Source organism: Pelodiscus sinensis, chromosome 4 (assembly GCF_049634645.1).
Source record: "Pelodiscus sinensis isolate JC-2024 chromosome 4, ASM4963464v1, whole genome shotgun sequence".
Taxonomy (NCBI): Eukaryota; Metazoa; Chordata; order Testudines; family Trionychidae; genus Pelodiscus; species Pelodiscus sinensis.
Genome location: NC_134714.1, coordinates 87,804,278 through 87,824,194, shown reverse-complemented (window position 1 = coordinate 87,824,194; position 19,917 = coordinate 87,804,278). Strand labels below are relative to the sequence as shown.

The window sequence follows — 19,917 nt, the reverse complement described above, 5'->3', positions numbered from 1 at the left end:
CCCAAGAGCATGTGGAGGGAGGGAGACTAAGTATTTTGACTGTTCCCTCTCATGAAGGTGGGAACAAATACGAGTATCTCTCACTCCAAGAGACCCCTGGATATCTTCTGTCAGTAACTCTAATTCAACAATGCCACATGAATCCAGTGAACCATGGAATAAATAGGTAACATTAATTTTAAGGAAACACATTAATAAGATCACTAAATTTGGTGCACAAATTTATCAAATGGTTGTTGTGTCTGGACTAAAATGTAAACTAACTACTAACAAAAAAATCTGCCTGGTCCATGTAACTACTTCTATTTATAACTTCTATAAAACTGAAAACAGCTAGGAAAAAGATAAAAATATCTAATTAAAAAGTTAAAAAATAAATTTGTACAGTAATCTCCAGATAATATAAGGGAATGGATGTTTAGCACTAGGTTACAGATTGCACAGCAATACTACTTTCTAAGAACTTAGAATGTTCTTTATTACACTGTATATACAATGTACAAATAGCTAATATATTCTAAACTGAGCTTTTTGGCGCACACAAAAAAAAAAATCAAAGAATATACTGGCAACTAGATGACAATTGCTCAGAAACTAATATATTTTTCTTAAATGCTACTATGAAAAGACTCTGACTCATTCATTAAAATATTAAATTAACAAATAGACTGGTATTTAAAATGGAAGATGACTTTATTAATATAGCAAGTCAAAGGACATAAAACCTAGTATATATATTACTAAACAGGTCTTTGTGTAAATGCAAGTGCTGCTGAAAAGTGATCCTAAACAAATATTCATGGTGAAAAATACTGTAAACTGAAATGGCTTTTAACAAAATATAAAATCACTTTAGAGACATATTCAGAATGACCTCAATATCCAGGATAAGAAGGTTAAAAAAAAATCAACATGCACATTATCCAGGCCTTTTTTGTGAGAAAACTATGTCTCTGGAAACAGGCAAAAGAAACTCAATTGGCAGAAGGCGGCTCCAAGTCCAAAGTCTGGCAGATGCATATTTAATATGAAATTCTGTCTCCCCCTCATTTACAGTGCTGCTTTTTGCTCCTTCAAGGTGTAGCAAGAGCCCAACAACAATAGTAACATCAAACATTCTGTAACAAGTATATTCAAAGAAAAAGGCAAATGTATTATGCACATGATTATTCCTAACAGCCTCCACTGTGAAGTGGGTAAAAATGTATTACCTTTTTACAGGCATAGGTAACAGAGAGAGAGATGAACTGTCTACCTGAGTTGGAGTGGACCTTCTAATGATGTAGCAACACAACTAGAGGGAGGAACTAGTAGGGGAAGTACAGGCGGGTAACAACCTGGGAAGCAGTAATCATGAGATGGTAGATTTCAGGAGCCTGACCAAAGGAAGAAAGGAGAGCAGCAGAATACACATCCTGGACTTCAGAATAGCAGACTTTGACTCCCTCGGAGAACTGATGGGAAGGATCCCCTGAGATGCTAACATGAAAGGGAAATGAGTCCAGGAGAGCTGGCATTATTTTAAAGAAGCCTTATTGAAGGCACAGGAAGAAACCACCCTGATGTGCAGTCAGAAAAGCAAATATGGTAGGTGACCAGATTGGCTTACCAGGGAAATCCTTGGCAAGCTTAAACACAAAAAGGAATAAGTGGAAACTTGGACAGATGACTAGGGAGGAGTATAAATATATTGCTCGAGAATGCAGGGGAGTAATCAGGAAGGCAAAAGCACATTTGCAATTGCAACTAGCAAAGGATGTGACAGGTAACAAAAAAGGTTTCTACAGGCATGTTGGCAATAAGAGTATGATCAGCATGGGTGTGGGGTCCTTACTGGATGAGGGAGATAACCTAATGACAGCTGATGTGGGAAAAGCTGAAGTACTCTATGCTTTCTTTGCCTCTGTCTTCACAGAACAGATTAAGAACTATTTAAAAAAGCTGGACATGCACAAATCCATGGGTCCAGATTTAATGCATCTGGGTGTACTGAGGGAGTTGGCAAATGTCATTGCAGAGCCTTTGGCCATTATCTTTGAAAACTCATGGAGATCGGGAGAGATCCTGGATGACTGGAAAAAGGCAAATGTAGTGCCCATCTTTAAAAAAGGGAAGAAGGACAATCCAGGGAACTACAGACCAGGCAGCCTTACCTCAGTCCCCGGAAAAATCATGGAGTGGATCCTCAAGGAATCCACTTTGAAACACTTGGAAGAGGGGCATGTGATCAAGAATGGTCAACATGGATTCACCAAGGGCAAGTCACTACTGACCAATCTGATTAGCTTCTGTGATGAGGTAACTGGCTCTGTGGACATGGGGAAGTCAGTGGCTGTGATATACTTTGACTTTAGCAAAGCTTTTGATTTGGTCTCCCACCAGTATTCTTGCCAGCAAGTTAAGGAAATATGGATTGGATAAATGGACTGTAAGGTGGATAGATTGTTGGGCCCAACACGTAGTGATCAATGGCTTGATGTCAAGTTAGTGGTCGGTTTCAAGTGGAGTTCCCCAAGGATCGGTTCTAGGGCTGGTTTTGTTGAACATTTTTATTAATGACCTGGATGAGGGGGATGGATTGCACTCTCAGCACGTTTGCAGATGACACTAAGCTAGGGGAAGAGGTACATACGTTGGAGGGCAGGGATAGGATCTAGAATGACCTAGACAAATTGGAGGATTGGGTCAAAAGAAATCTGATGAGGTTCAACAAGGACAAGTGCAGAGTCCTGAACTTGGAATGGAAGAATCCCAAGCATTGTTACAGGCTGGGAACCCACTGGCTAAGGTAGCAGCTCAGCAGAAAAGGATCTGGGGATTACAGTGGATGAGAAGCTGGATGTGAGTCATGGATCTTGTAGCCAAGAAGGTTAATGGCATATTAGGGTGCATTAGAAGGAGCATTGCCAGCAAATCTATAGAAGTGATTATTCCCTTTTATTCGGCACTGGTTAGGCCACATCTGGAGTATTGTGTCCAATTCTGGGGGAACTCACTAACGAAAGGAGGCAGACACATTGGAGAGGGTCCAGCAGAGAGTAAACAAAGTGATTAGAGAGCTGGAGCACATGACCTACGAGGAGAGGCTGAGGGATTTGGGCTTATTTAGCCTGCAGAAGAGAAGAGTGAGGAGGGATTTGATAGCAGCCTTCAACTTCCTGAAGGGAGGTTTCAAAGAGGATGGAGAGAGGCTGTTCACAGTAGTGACGGATTGCAGAACAAGGAGCATGGTCTCAAGTTACAGTGGGGGAGGTCTAGGTTAGATATTAGGAAAAACTATTTCACTATGAGGGTGGTGAAGCACTGGAATGGGTTACCTAGGGAGGTGGTGGAATCTCCATCCCTAGAGGTTTTTAATTCTCAGCTTGACAAAGCCCTGACTGGGATGATTTAGCTGGGACTGGTCCTGCTTTGGGCAGGGGGCTGGACTGGATGCCCTCCTGAGGTCCCTATAATTCTGATTCAGAAATACTAGGTTCTGACTTATTTTGACATGGACTTTGTGTATCCTTCAGCATAATAATGAACTTCTAACTCTCTGCTTTACAAGTGAGGGCAATAATAGTCGTGAGACCCCACTAAACAATATTAGAGTATTGCCATTATGGAAGATTGGAACACCATCTGTCCTGGAACCATACGTTAGGTCACTTGGAATACTGGCAAATTGCAATTATGGGTGAATTATCATACAAAATGGAACAAAACCAGCAAAGAGTTGTAGTTCTTGCCAAGAGATAAATGTCTCCTCCTAAGGATGGTTAACTAACAAGCTAATAATCCATTCACCTATATTCTGTAGTTTAATCCAAGTATGGAGAAGACTAAAGAAACATTACTCTAATCAAATCACAAGCAAATATCAGACTAGCCTGAAAAGTGTCTGGTTAGAGTTTGGCATGGTTTTTTTTTTTAAATAGTTTTTTTTTCTTTTTAGAATCTTTATAGTAATTACATGAAATTTTTGTCTAGATCCCCTGCACACTTCTTCAGCTGTATTATAATTAGAGGACAAATGGACACTCCCTTCACAACCAGGTGGGATTTACATATGCTCTACTTAATGACATGGAACATTCCCTGAGGGGAAAATAGCAGATTGAAGAGAGACCATCTTAGTCTGACTGCATAGCTGCCTCACTGCTAGAATGTGGGAAGATAGAAAGTGTCCCTGGAACTGAGACAGAGGCACAGACCCCATCCATTTATGCAAATAGATAGCCTATAAAGTCCAGAGCCATCTGATTTCCCCTATTTGACAAAGAGGAGCTCTCCATACAGAGAATCTCCATCATGCATAGATCCAGGACACACAATTAAGACCACATCTTGGAAAAAATGTTTAAAAAAATTCTGCACGGGAGCAAGAATTTGGCATTTCAGGTTTAGTTTTGACCAAGAGAGGACTCTACTTCATGCAATACATTTGGGCTTTAGAATAGAAAATCAACTTACACCTTGATTATGGAAAAGCTAATGTGTCTCTGTAGTTTAAAAGCACACACTTTAATAAAGAAAATTCCAAAATTCTGGTCATATATGCTTATTTTTTCCCTTCTATTGTTGCATGATAAGGAATCGAAAATTGCAAATGCCATTCTCCCATTTGTGGTATCACTCATGAAGAATACAAGATTACATGTGTGCCAGTATGCCATAATCTAAACCATCTGAAAATATTTGTGCAGCTTTTCCCAATCAGCCAATGTGCTCCCCCCACCGCTCTTTGATTATATTTTCAATTTTAAACTCAAAGGGTTTTTTTGTTGTTTTTTTAATGCAACCCTCAGCAGCTGTTTACACAATGGACAATTCTATATGTAGGTGTAAGTAACTGATGCATGGTTTAAGAGTTCATAAGTAAGTTCTGTGGAACAGAGTTAAGGTTGTTTTAGGAAAATGTAAAAATATCATTTTACATGTCGTTATTGTTATTAACTGATCATATGAATGGCCTGGGTAATTACCTCATTGGATTACCTTACTCAGAATTTTCTCACTTTACGAACTGGAGGGTTTTAAAATTATAACATTGTGTTCATCACAAGTGTTGTTTACTGTAGCAAACTTACCTATACATTAGGCACTTGTGAAGGGATTTAATATTCATTTCTCATTTATGCTAAACCATCTAAGAAAGGTCCCCATTATTTCATTTGGTGCAGTATAAGTGTTTTTCCCAGGACAGAGTCTATTTAAAAAAAAAAAAAGGTATTGAAAAAGAGAAGAAACACTGTTGCCATAGCTATAATTTCTGCAGTCTGCAACCACCTCCACTCTCCAGCCTCCTACTCTTTCAAACTGCTAGTATTCCCAACCTCTTGCTCTTTAGAAAGCCATACATTCAAACCCACCTGCACAACTAATTATGCATGCTCACAGGAGTTGAGCTGAAAGGGACTACTCCTAAATACTCAGTATAAAAAAAGACATACCATGCACTTGTATCCCCTCACATTTAGTATGCCCAAAAATTTGAACCCCACTCTTTATTATTAATTCCCTCAAAACAACTGGAGCCTGCTCTTGGCTGTTAAATATAGTGCACCATTTACAAAGAATAATTAAATTAATGCATTTAAAATACATTTGAAGATGAAGGAGAAGATTGCTTTGCTTTGTTTTAAAAGACCTATATGCATAGAATGCTACAAACTATTGTTAATGTTAGAATCAGAAATCACAGGTACTTCTTTCCGCTGTTTAGGAGGCCCTACAAAAGCAGATTTTCATAGAAATATGTATTTCACAGAATGTTTCTTAAAAACTATTTACAGTCCCCTACAGATAATAAATGATCAGTAAGGTTAAATTAACTTCATTATTTTGAAGTTTATTTTTCAGTCAACTATCTCAAATAATGGATTTCAATGTGTTTATTCCCACTTGATAACCAGACCTCCAAACTCATTACAATAAGAGGAGAGGATAGGACTATATCCTATTAACCAAAAAACCAGACCACCCCAAAGTGAAGCTCTCCCAATACATTATGCTTATGCTAAAAGGACTCATACTGCCACTTCCAGGGTCTGTAAAGCTGCTACCTTCCTGTCCACTATTCATGTCACTATAGATGACTGAGCAACAGAGTAAGTAGGGAGACACATACTCAGGGTTGTTTTCTCTCAAACATTGATTCCTAAAGAGAGAAAATGTTGATAAAAAGGTGGTAAGTAAATGCTACAACTTAGTCCATAATAGAGTAGTTCTAAAAAAAGGAATCCTACATAACTCCACCTTTCCCTGCTCAAAAAACAGGCGTACAAGATTTTGCACTGCCTAATTGCTATTTTACTCTGAAGAAAGAGCAAGGCAATAAAACAGATACAAAGGCCAATTCTTCTGGAAATAGCACTTTTGTATTGGATTAAAAATTAAAATATGAATATACAAGACAAAATATTGTGGGGGAGGGGGAATTTGCTGAAAGACAGTTAATCTTTATGTAAAGATTATTCGTATGTCATATCTGCATTTACCTCAACACTGTCAAGCCATGATCTACCAGGAAAATAAAATATACCAGTTACAGTTGTTTTAAAAATCTTATTTTTTTCACCTGTGATTTGCTTTGAGAGGCTTTTTTGTACCAGATGCCCACTTTCTCAGGGAGTGTAACTTATGTTAATTTTACCCAGTATGATTAGTGATGTCCAGTAGATATAGCGAGTAATCCATTTTGGTGCGTACTGATTTTGGCACTTTGTGGAAGAGTCACACTGCAGGCGTAAATTACATGAAAACTTATGTCAGAATAAGTCACTTAAAAGAAAGCAAGATCCTTAAAGATAAACTTCTGGAATAGACATGCAGCTCACAATAATATGAATTCAAGTTATTTAACATAGAATGTAAGGAGAACTTTAAATGCATACTTAACTAAGTAAGTATTCCCACTGAAGCTAATGGAACTACTGATGTCCCTAAAGTTAAGTAGGCACTTAAGCTTTTTCAGGACTGGGGCTTTACCATGATATAGGTCAGGATAGGTCTACGCTACAGAGTTTTGTTGGAAAAATGGCATTTTCCAACAAAACCTGAGTTACGCCCACACTGCAGTCGTGTTCTTCCGAAAGTAAATCAAAAGAACAGAGGTTTTTTTCTGGCATTGGGTAATCCTCTTTCTAGGGGGAGGAGCCTTTTTCTGAAAGAGCTCTTTTGGAAAAAAAGCATGTGAGGACAGGGAAGAGGGAGTTCTTTTGAAAGAAGAGGAAAGAGAAAAAAGCACAGGTGCCCTGGTGACCACTCTGTCCATAGTAATCACAGCTTAAATGCAAGATAGCATCTATTCAGTGTGGACGCTATCTTTTGAAAAAGCACATTGCTTTTTTGATGCGCTTGTGTGTGTGGACGCTGTCTTTCAGAAGAAGTTTTTTTGAAAGATCTCTCTCAAAAAAAGCTTCTTCTGAAAGAAGCTTGCAGTCTAGCCATAGCCTCAGTCTATTTCTGTGCAGTAAAATGGAGTCTGTAACCTTTTTTCTTTGTTGTATAATAGTTTTACTTTTTAAAATAATTAGAAGTTACAGATTCGCAATTACTGGAATATATGCCAGAGACCATGAAAGGAAATACTTAAAATAATACATCTGCACATTTTTGTAGTGAATGGTAATACCATAAAAAACTACTAAAATTGTTTTGGATGAGCTCTTTTTAGACATTAACACTTTAGAAAACCTGAACTAACTCTTCCAAATGGAGAAACTATGGCACAGTAAGATTAAGTGACTTTCCCTAGGATGCACAGCAAGTCAAAGAAGGTCTCTTGACTCCCCCCAAACCTTTGCTTTGATGGCTAAGTCATAATGAACACTTTGTGGTTTTTTTTAGCCAATAACAGCAAAACGAATATTTGCAAGAAACATAAAGACGTTCTGTGTTCTAAGAGCAGCAGTCAACAGCAGCATGATTTATTTAAGACAAACTCTTTTCCATCTTCATCTCAAACCATATACCACTGAAGTAACTAAAAGGTGTTCTGTCAAGTGAGAACAAAATAGCTGCAATGTGAATCTGTAATTTCCTCCCCCCTACCACCTTTTTCTCCTATTTGGAAGAGTTGTATAATTCAAATGGCTTGCCAAACTTATCAATCATTTAAGGAGAGGTTGCAACCTCTGCTACTTCTGCAGTGGGGTGCTACACAGATTTGGAAATCAGTAAGGGATATCCTTGCTTGTTTTGTTGTAAAAAAATATTTCCTTTATAGGAGGAGGAAGGTGGAAACGCAAATAAAGATGTTCTTCCTACGTTTGTGTCTAAGATTTGCAAAAACGCACACACACTACTTTATAGTCTGCAAACTATAAAACTTTGTTGTAACAGAACATTATCTGACTAGTATTTAGATGTAAATTCATTTCCTATAAAACAAAAACATTATTTTTAGTAAAACAAAAATGAATTGGAAAACACACCGATTTCAATCTACTGGCAGGGATTTTTATTCACTTGTGGCATTTAAAATTAACTTGAACATCTCAGGAATGATCAGCCTATATTTCCCAGTTCAGGCATGGGCTGGTTGTTGCAGTTCAGCCTCAATACCCCCAGTGGCCAGTGGTCCCTATACACCAGGCATGTCCAAAGTCCGGCCCGCGGGCCAATTGCGGCCCGCGGTCAGATTTAATACGGCCCCCACTTCTCCCGGCTCCCCGGTGCTCTTTTCAACTGGCGCGCGCAGCGCCGCTTCGGGCCGCGCTGCCACCGCCGCCGCAGTCCTAGACCCTGCCCTGTAGGGCACGTCTGCAGCCCCGCTCCCCCGCTTGGCTGCGGGTTCGCCCTGCCCCCGGGCCGCCGTGAGGCCAGCGTGCCCTGCGCTCTCCGACCCCGCGGGTCCTCCGCTTTGGGGCTGAGAGTGCGGGGACAGCCCCCCGCTTCCTCCGCCTCTCCTGGCTCCCTGGTGCTCCTCTGAACTGGCGCGCACAGCGCGCCGCTTCCGTCCGCGCCGCCGCCGTCCATGGCGGCCGCTGCGGTCCTAAAGCCTGCCATGTAGGGCACGTCCGCAACCCCGCTCCCCCGCTTGGCTGCGGGTTCGCCCTGCTCCCGTGCCGCCATGTGGCCAGCGTGCCCTGCGCTCTCCTGTGCTGCAGTCCAGATCTCAGTTTCACCCTTCACATTAGTGTAGGCAAGTTTTTTTTTCAATTGAGATGAATACATTGTAAAATCTCAGTTAATGTCAGTTGGTCTAAATCAGTTATAAATATATTTGGACACAGCATGTATAATTGGTGTTATGTTCCTGTTCATATTTTTTTAACTTAAAAGTTGATAATATGTAATGTACTTTACAATGTTCCTGACATATATTTCAGCTTCCTGGATTTTTTTTTCATCTGGCCTTCAGATATGAAAGGCAGAGTGATTTAACACCTGTTTAGATTTGTCATCCATGTGACGAAATGAAAAGTATGCCGTTTGCAATAAACTTTGCATAAAATAGTTAATTTGCATTTAATTTTAATGGTTCAAAGAAAGTCAGGCAAAATGGTCGGCCCTCACGCATGTTCACTTTTTCAAATCTGGCCCTCTTTGAAAAAAGTTTGGACACCCCTGCTATACACTATTGTCATCATAGTGATTAGGAAGTGGTCTTGTTGGTGGTCTCAGAAGAGTGGCTAAAATAAATGGGGTCACATACTTCATTCCTTCACAACCTGCAAGTAGTCTTTTTCCAGAACTGGAGACGGAATATGGTAGGCCTTTGCTGCTGCTGTCTATGTGGTACCTTTGTTGTTCATTCCATAAACAGAAGACATCAATATCCAAGGCTGTCAATCTGGCATTTTCCAATCCAGATGAAGCTCTCTCATTCCCCTCCCTCCCCCCACTCCTACAAACACGCTCCCCCCCCAAATGTTACAGCCAGTGCTCAATGTGTTCCAGGGCAGCCCTGGCACCTCTAGGCTGGTAAGTTCACCATCCCAGCACTTCAGAGTAAGGTGGCTGACCAAGAGCCCAGAAGACAGCCCAGCCATGAGCCACAGTACAAAAGGGTGGAAATACCATGTTATGCCTCCCTGACTTCTGTGCTTCTATTGGTAGCAGTGCTGCCTTCAGACCTGGGTGCCCAGACACAGCAGCCACCACTCTCCAGCTGCCCAGTTTGAGCCCTGCCATCTCTGTCGTCACAAATTAAGCCGTGGTGGTGATGACATTTTGGTGCATTACCATGAAAGCCCCTAAAATGATGCTAATAAGGGTGGGTGAGCAGGGGCAAGTGGAAAATACAAGCCCAGTGCTCTAAATGTCATTTTCACCATAGTTTGACACTTGAAAACTTGGCTGTCAGTTTCCTCAGGTACAAGATTCCAAGAACACTTTTCACGGAGGATGTGGTACTTCATCTTAGTACTGCAACTCTGGACCTGTAACCCAGACAATCCTGCTTTTGTAACACATACAGATTCCTCTTGTCCCTCAGTGGGAACAAACGAGCTGAAAGACAAAACATCCACAGTGCTATCTAAGTCCTTGTTCTCATCTAAAAGAGAAAATACAGAATGGTTTAGGTCACAGCCAAAGTTAAAAAATCTTGTATTTGACCTGCTTTATTGTTCGTCTCAGTAACTGCTTGCAAAGTTCTGATTTTTAAAGATTTTTTTTCCAAATACATGCAAGAGGAGTCTTACATATAAAATGTAGCAGAATTATTAAATTCAGTCAGCTTGATGCAGCCTTACAACAATGAACTTGTATGTGCTACCTGACCCCCTTGTGTAACTCTACACCACTACACTAGTGGAAGGCAAGACACATCAAAGCACACTAACATATGCTTAAGTTAAAGTGAATAGCCCAGTTTACTTCAATGGGACCTCATATTTACATGCCACCTATTGCCTTGGGAGGTAGCCCTCATTCTCTGCAGCTCTCTCAACTCTGCCTTCCATTGAGACAGAAAGAAGGTCTTTGATCCAAAGACATCTATGTTGGCATCCATTAGCACCTTTCAACAGTTTGTATGGGAAGAGTAGGTGACCACAAATCAGTACAGACTGAACTTTTCTAGTCTGTCACCATCTGGACGGGACAGATGCCGAACCACGAGAGGTCAATATTGTCTACCAGTAATACCAACACTTCTACTGCTTACTGGGCTGTTAGAAGATGTTTAGGGATTAAATAGAACTAAATAACAGTACAAAACACTGAGAACCAGGACCGGTGGCTGTAAAACTACATGGAACCATGGAAAACTTGGCCCAATTCATGATAAGTGGACATCTGCCTAATTAAAATCATGCCACGCTACGGATGTTATCAGAACAGAGTGTGCCAGACTAGAGAGTTTCAAACTGTACTGCATGTAAGGTCTAGAAAGAGAGGGTTCTTCCCCAAAAAATACTCTAAGAGCATGTCTACATGACAACGTTAAGTTGACTTAACTTACATTAACGTAAATACACCAGAGTAATTAAATTGCTTTTGTATGTCGACACTAGCTCCTTCTGTTGGTGGCATAAGTCCTCACCAAGAACACTTGCACTGGCTATTGGTGTGGGGCATTGATAGCCAGAGCCCTTATGATGATTTAATTTTGTAGTGCAGACTGACCTAAAGTGTGTGCGTATTGGGGGGCTAGAGGGTATGAGAGGTGCAAATATAGAAAAAATTTCATCTGCTTACAGAAAGATATTCCATTTCAACCTTCTGCTGTAATCAAGTCCATAGCACAGCCAAGACATGTGGGCCATTACAATATTTGGATCTTAAAAAAAAAAAAAAAAAAATGTACCCCACCTACAAGCACTGTACAACTTTTGGGACTGTAGTGACAAAAAGAACACCAAAACAAAGTGAAAAAAGCACAACTCCACCTTCACTCCACTCCACTTAAATGGTCAGATGAAGAGATCCCAGACCAACTCACTCTACATATGACGAAGTCTTGGTTGAGAACACGGAAGGCATATCACTACTATCCTCTTCACCACTTCCTGGCCTTCACTGTGCAATGAGACATTCACCATCAATATTGGATGATCACACTTATTGTAAGTTCTCTGTGCTAAAGAATTTCAATTATCTTGCTGCAGCACCACCAAGAAAGAGTTAATTCTGACAGTACTGCATTAGTGAAAAAGGTTCAAGGACATTCAAAAGCGAAGGCACTCTGTAAAAGGTTTGAGGAGGCGGTTATAAATTAAACCTTTGTGCAATAAAACTGTACTAGAAAGAACTTTTTTAAAAGAGCAACAAATATAAAAAAGAGAGACTGGCAGTGGTATTATTTTCATAACCAGAGGAACATAGCCTCTGACACAGTTAATCAGGATATTTCCATAGGTGGAAAAACCACACACACTTGGGCTATGCTTGTCAACTCAAATATTTGGGAAAACTAAGCTTTCAGAACCTGAAAATGAACTTCAATCCTATGTCACGAGCTGGGACTCAAGACTTCAAGTAATCATGGAATAAAAAGGTAATTCGTGAAGTAAAAAGGTAATTCCACACATAGATGTTTTAATGCAGGAAGCAAAATCCTGTCTGACACTTCTAAAACAAACACTTTTCCTGATTTGGTCAAAACCAACAGTGACAAAAGGAACTTTATTTTTGTTGGTTAAAATTCTCGTGTATATTTTCAAACCTAAAATATGACATCCATTTATACTCACAAAGAGAAGTCCAACCTTTTTATTCATTAATCAGAATTAATTTTTCTTAACATTATTTAGGCATTTTGAATATCCCATCATTAAAGTATATGTAAACTCATAAGCACTTAAAATCCTGTCTACAAAACACAGGGAATAACAGACACACACATTTAAAGATAATATGTTCTCATCCCATTAAGTATATGTGTACACTAGAGTTTTTTGGATAAACTTCATTTATGTCCATATTGCAATCGTGTTCATTCAAAAAGAAATCCAATATTGGTAAACCTCTTTCTAAGAGGAAAAAGCTTTTTTCCGAAAGAGCTCGACTGGACAGGGGAGAGGGAGTTCTTTGGAAAGAAAAGGAAAGAGGAAAAAACACAGGTGCCTGGTGGCAACTCCATCCATAGTAATCACACTTAAATGTGAGATAGCGTCAATGTAGACACTATCTTTCAAAAAAGCAGATTGCTTTTTCGATTCACTTTTCTTGTGTAGACACTCTCTTTCAGAAGAAGTTTTTTTGGAAGATCTCTTCTGGAAAAGCTTCTTCAAAAAGAAGCCTGCAGTCTAGACATAGCCTCACTGACTTTTAGCAACAAGTTTGTTGAAACAGTCTTATCACTAAAAACTGCATAATGCAGACAAACCCTTGAACTATGATTGTGCTAAATTGCTTGATTTGGTGGACAAAAGCTTTTCCTGGCTTGGAAGCCAGTATCTTAAACTGAGCCTGTATGTGGGTTTTTTTCCCCTTTTCAGATTATCTATTCATGCCCAGTGGGTAGGTCACCTACTTTCAGTTGGACCTTTTGCCTGCATTTCCCTCTCTCTCTGGCCAACACTGTATCTGTTTTATAAGGAATTCATTCTTGTTGATAGTATTGTATTAGAAGGAATGATATCTACAAATACTAACTGCTTACCTGATTTATTTGCAAACAAGAATGGGAGTGTACATTTGAAAAATACAAAATTATGATGTATTTATAATGCAGCATTGGTTGGGGATCACACTCCAAGACCAGTATCTCATTGTACGAGGCTCTGTAAAAACACAAAGAGTTCTTTTGGAAAAAGGCGTGTGTGGACAGGGAAGAAGGAGTTCTTTCGAAAGAAGAGGAAAGAGGAAAAAGCACAGGTGCCCTGCTGGCCACTCTGTCCATAGTAATCACACAGAATGGATGCTATCTTTTGAAAAAGCACATCACTTTTTTGATGCATTTTGGCAGTGTGAATACTCTCTTTCGGAAGAAGTGTTTTTGGAAGATCTCTTCCGGAAAAGCTTCTTCTAAGAGAAGCCTGCAGTCCAGACATAGCCTTAGATACAACATGGTTGTTTTCAGCACCAAAACAACAGTCAAGAGACACTCATAATATACAGCTGAGTTTACCCAGAATTATAAAGGCAGTAGCATAGGAAAGAGAAATATGGGCACTCAGCTGCCATATTTATATCAGGATCTATTGTACTTTGCAGGGGGTCTGTCTTAGGCCCCATACTATTGTTATTTTCATTAAATTAGGTGATAGAGTAGATAGTATGTTTATAATAATTTGTACAGGACACCACGCCAGGAAGAATTGTAACCATTTGAGGGGACAGGATTAGAATTCAAAATGACCTTGAATAATTGGAGAATATGATGAAATTCAACAGAAGAGCACAATGTACTGTACTTAGGGTTTGTGCACACTAGCAATTTTATCAGTCACGGTTGTGGAAGCCCCTCCCTGTCAACCAGCAAGAGTTTCACTGACAAGTGCTGGTGTGGACAGTGCTCTGTCAGCCGGAGATGCTCCCCTGCTGACATAGCTACTGACACTTGCTGTGAGTGGTTTAATTTATCTAGCAGAAGAGCCCTCTTCCATTGGCATAGAGCAGCCACACCAAAAATCTTACAGTGGTTCAGGTGTAGTGATATAGACTATAGTGTAGACATAACCTTAGAAAAGAAAAATCAAGTGTATATACACAAAATAAGGGCTATTTGTCTAGGTGGCAGCACTATAGGAAAGGATCTGGGAATTATAGTTGATTCATATTCAATGTGATCCACAATATGATACTGCTGCAAAATAGCAAATATTCAGGGATGTATTAATAGCAGGTTCATATACAAGACATAGGAGGACATTTGTTCAGCTCTGCTTGGTACCGGTCAGGAATCATCTGGACTCTCTGTCTAGTTTTAGGCACACTAAGAAAGAAGTGGACCAACTGGAGTCTCAAAAGGAGAGCAACAAAATGATAAAGGTTTGGAAAACATGACCTGTGAGTAAAGGTTGAAAGAACTAGGAATGTTTAATCTAGAAAAAGGAAGACTGAGAAGGGACACAATAAGAATCATCAAATATATAAAAGGCTGTTATAAAAGAGGATGGTGATCAATTGTTCTTCATGTACCCAGAAGTAAGACAAGTAGTAGTATGTTTAGATTACAGCAAGAGATATTTAGGAAGGATATAAGGAAAAAGTTTATAACTGAAACAATAGTAACATACTGGAATAGGTTTCTTTGGGAGTAGTGGAATCCCAGTTACTGGAGGTTCCAAAGAACAGATGAGACAAACTCTTTTTGGGGATAGCCTAGGATGGCATACTTAATTCTTCCTCAGTGCAAGGGGGTGGACTAGATGACACACGTCCTGAACTTTAGAGACCTCCCAGCAGCTCAACCAGGACAACCTCCCAAATGTAATAGTGATGCACCCAGGTCGTTGACAGGTAGAATTCATCCTGGGACCTTAGGGGATAAAGCCAAGAGCTTCTAATGACCTAAAAACTCACTGGTAGAGCTTTGCAAATCTGTAGATAGCCACTTTATGTCCAAGAGTACCGGTATCCTTGGATGCGGATGGGGATATCCACAGCGCATGTTTACAGATATTGATGCTAATGCAGATATAAATTTTGAATCTAGAACCCTACAAATCTTCAGATATCCGTGGCTCATTTTTGTGAAGGCAGATGTGGATACAAATTTTCTATCTGCGCAGGATTCTAGGCTACGGCTGTCATGAAGACTTCACTCTGGGTTACACTACAATTACAAGAATTAAACTATTATGATGGACTGAAAATAGCACACTAAAATACCACTGTATCAATATCTGGCAAGGTTTTGGATTTATTCATATCTTAGCTATATGGTCATTATAATGATATAAATATAAAGTTAATTTTTTCAGCTGTTTTGTTAAGCTATTATTTTTTAGTTGTCTTAAAGCAGCTTGTCATTCACCCCAGGATATCGCTTCATTCAAACTGAAATACTGTGCTCAACACAATATAAGCATCTTGCAAATTCTTGGATGGCTAAGGGCCTTCAGTGACCTTATTTCTTTAGCAATTTCCATTCCAATAGGTGTTTACTGAGAGTTTTAAAATATTTTCATTGAAGTCAACTTTTCTAAACACATTTACAAAACTTTCAAAATATATAAACAAAATCACTAGGAGTTTTCATCTACAGATACTCAAATATAAAAAAGCACCATTTTCAAGTAATTTATCTCCTACTCCAAGGATAAAGAAAGCTGTTCAAAGACATAAATACTGCTTTTTTATCAATATGATTAAAGTATTTTTTGAAAATGCTCAAGTGGTTCACAGAATAAGAACTCAGACTTAAATTTGAGATACATAATGGAGTTAAAAAAAAATCAGATCCATTTAAAATCACCACCATAGACCGGTAGAATAGAAAGAGGGGGGGGTGAGGGCTGGGAGCAAGGGTGCCCTTTGGGGTGGCCTTTTGGGCCGGCCTTTTGGGCCAGACCAAGGGCAAGGATATATGTTATGTTGTTGTGGGGGGGGTGTTGGTGATGGTGGTGGTTGTGTGTTGTGTTTGTGGTGTGTTTGTGGTTGTGTATAGTTTGAATTTGTTTTTTGTGTTTCTTTTTGTTTGTGCTGGTAAGAGCAGCACATTTGTTATTTGTGCGGTAGCTTATTCAGGGCTTAGTGAGAGCATGGAGGATGAGGAGGGTTCTTGGTGAGAGAAGGTTCCCTCTACCTGCCCACACTGAAGGTCAAGGAAACCGCGTATGTGTGTGTTTTCTCATTATGTTTTGTGGCATGGGTGGTGTGGCTAATGGGAAGGATTCAGATTGCAAAGTGGAAATTGTGATGGGCAGGGCAAGATATAGCACTGGGATCAGAATGGGACAACTAACACCTTATGAGGGAAATGAGGTTTAGACAGTTATGTGCTATTCCTCCCTCCGGTCCTGCTTCCGGCCTCAGTGACTGTGGGAGCCTTAACAACTGTTGCTGAATGCCAGGTCGGTATCCCACAAGTCAACTATCATCCAGGATTTAGTCCTGGATGAAGGGACCGACTTGGTCTGTATCACTGAGACCTAGCTGGGAGCGTAGGGAGATGTTGATCTCTCCCAAATGTACCTGCTTGGATTCTCAGTCCAGCATCAGCCTTGGCTTGATGGTCTTGGTGGGGAAGTGGTGACTGTCTATTGGGATACCATCTCACTAACCAGGGCTCCAGTCCAACAAAGCACTAAATTTGAGTGTTTTTACCTAGTATCGGGTAGCTGGGATAGGTAGGGTGTACCGCCTGCCTCACTGCACGGCAGATCCGCTCATTGTGGCCAAAGCAGTCTCTAATGTAGCATCTCAGGACTTTTGGTCTTGGGACGCCTTAATGTTCAGACTGAGGCTATTATGTCTGGTCTGGCTCGAGACTTCATGGCCACCATGACCACCTTGGAACTATCCCAAGCAATAAACTGCTCCCACATATGTGGCAAATCACATGTTTGATCTGTTCTTTTGGACTAAGGGTGATACAGGGATAAGGGATGTGATTACACTTCCTTTGTCATGGTCCAATCACTACCTGGTGGTCAAGTTTAGACTATTTCCTCACCTTCCCCTCTGCAGAGATGGAGGATTGATTAAGATGGTCTACCCACAGAAGCTGATGGATGCAGAAGGTTTCTGAGGTCCCTGAGAGATTGTTTGGCGGGTGGTCCGGTTGATATATGGCGGGGGATGGTTGATATATGGAACATCAAGGCTGACATGATTGCTCCTAAGTACTCTTTGGGGCAGTCGAGCCAAATTTGCTTCTGGTTTTCTGAGGAGTTGAAGGCAATGAAAATGGTCTGTACAATGGCTAGAGCGCCACTAGAGAACTCAAGCGGAGTCCAATCAATTGTGGGTTAGAGTTGAATTGTGAGCCTACTCTGTAGTAGCACTGATGGAAAAAAAATTACTTCTCTACCTGAATCATATTTGCACAGTGCCACCCAGCGGAATTGTTTTGAGTGGTGCAAGGCCTCTTACAGTCTGGCCCTCATGATGAGATGCAGGAGCTCTTGGCAATCCACTGTGACTTGTTTGCAAAGCATTTTACAGATAAGATTGCTTGCCTCTGGACCAACTCTGGCTGGCATGTAAGTGAGGTATGGAATGTGTCAAGTACACTGACTAGACAGTTTTCTTTAGATCAGTTTCAGCTTTTGTAGACTGAGGACGTGGACAAGGTGCTTGGAGGAGAGTGACTCACCATATGCTTGCTCAACCCCCGCCCCTCGTGGCTTATTAAATCAAGCTGGGAAAGGATGACTGGTTGTGTCCAGGAGATTGTTAATGTTTCTTTTAGATCAGGGACAGTTCCCACCACCCTGAAAGAGGTGTTAGTAAAACTGTTCCTTAAGAAGCCTTCTCTGGACCAATGTGATTTAAGTAATTATTGCCCAGTCACTAATACTCCTTTCATGGGCAAGGTACTCAAGCTAGGAGTGGCATTGTAACCCCAGGCTTTCTTGGAAGAAACAGATTATCTGGATACATTTCAGTCTGGCTTCAAGCCTGGTTTTGGTACAGAAACTGCCTTGGCCTCTCTAAAAGGCAACTTACATCGAGAAATAGATTTCTTGGATTTCTCGGCAGCTTTCGATACCATCAACCATGGTATCCTTCTATAGCATCTGGCGGAGTTGGGTCTTGGGGCACTGTCTTGCAGTGGTTCTGGACTTACCTGTCCGGATGCTTTCAGAAGGTGGAGCTAGGGGGCTGCTGCTCAACCCCATAGCGATGTGCTACGGGGTCCCACAAGGTTCCATCTTGTCCCCTATGCTGTTTAACGTCTACATGAAACTGCTGGGAAAGCTCATAAGGAGATTTGGAGGATGGGGCCATTGATATGCAGATGACACCCAACTCTATTTCTCTGTGACATCAGATCCAGGTGTGGCAACGACCAATCTGAACTGGTATTTGACATGGTGGTGGATTGGACATGGTTGAATAAGCTAAAGCTGAATCCAGATAAGACCAAGGTCCTGTGGATCTGACCAGGAATGTGGTGAGTTACCTGTTCTGGATGGGGTTGCAGTCCCCTTGAAGGAACAGGTGTGCAGCTTGAGAGTCCTCCTGGACCCTTTTCTAGCATCCAAGAATCAGATTTCCTTGGTGGCCAGGAGTGCTTTTTGGGCCGCTTCGGCTAATCCTCCAGCTGTGACCTCTTGAGTAAGAATGACCCAGCTACGGTGATTCATGCTCTTGTCACATCCCAGCTGGACTACTGCAATGTGCTCTATATGGGGTTGCCTTTCAAGAATCTTTGGAAACTTCAACTGGTCCAGAATGAGGATGCTCATGGTCTAACTAATACTTGCCATAGGGAGCACATCATGCTGGTGCTCTGGCAGCTGCACTGGCTTCCGGTATGTTTCCAGGCACAATTCAAGGTCCTAATTATGACTTATAAAGCCCTAAGGGTTTGGAACTGAGGTACTTGAAGGACCGTCTCCCTTTTCTACAAACCTGCCTGGGGATTAAGATCAGCGGAGGCGGCTCTGTTCCGTGTTCCTCCACTTATGGAGATAAGGTTGACATTTACGTGGAGCAGGGTCTTCTCAGCTTTTGCTTCCAAGCTATGGAATTCCCCCCGAGACGTTTGCTTGGCACCAATGCCAGCATTGTTTTGACGCCAGGCTAAGGCCACCCTTTTTACCCATGATTTTACTGGTGCTTGAGTGTGAGAGAGAGAGACCCTCCTCTTGGTGTGTCTTAGTAGGATTTATGCCCCCATCTTGGGATCTTTTAAAACACAATACAACATTTTATTCTGATTTTTTTATATAAGCTGCATCGAGAATTTTAAATAGAGAGGTGGGGTAAAATATTTTAAAATAAAAATGAAAAATAAAATATGAAATTTCCATATTATATCTGATTAATAATAATTACCTGTGAACTGATAAATACAGCTTTACATTCACTGGTGGTAATGTATTTGTCTTCTCAGTTCAGCAAAATATGTTTTTGATTAGTACCACT

The 19,917-nt window shown here is 40.7% G+C and overlaps 1 protein-coding gene across 12 annotated transcripts in view; it reads right to left on the bottom strand.

Moving 5' to 3' along the window:
• The window catches only part of SHANK2 (SH3 and multiple ankyrin repeat domains 2), a 690,873-nt gene that overhangs the window by 163,977 nt on the left and 506,979 nt on the right, over positions 1–19,917 (bottom strand). The gene's annotated exons all lie outside the window — the stretch shown is intronic.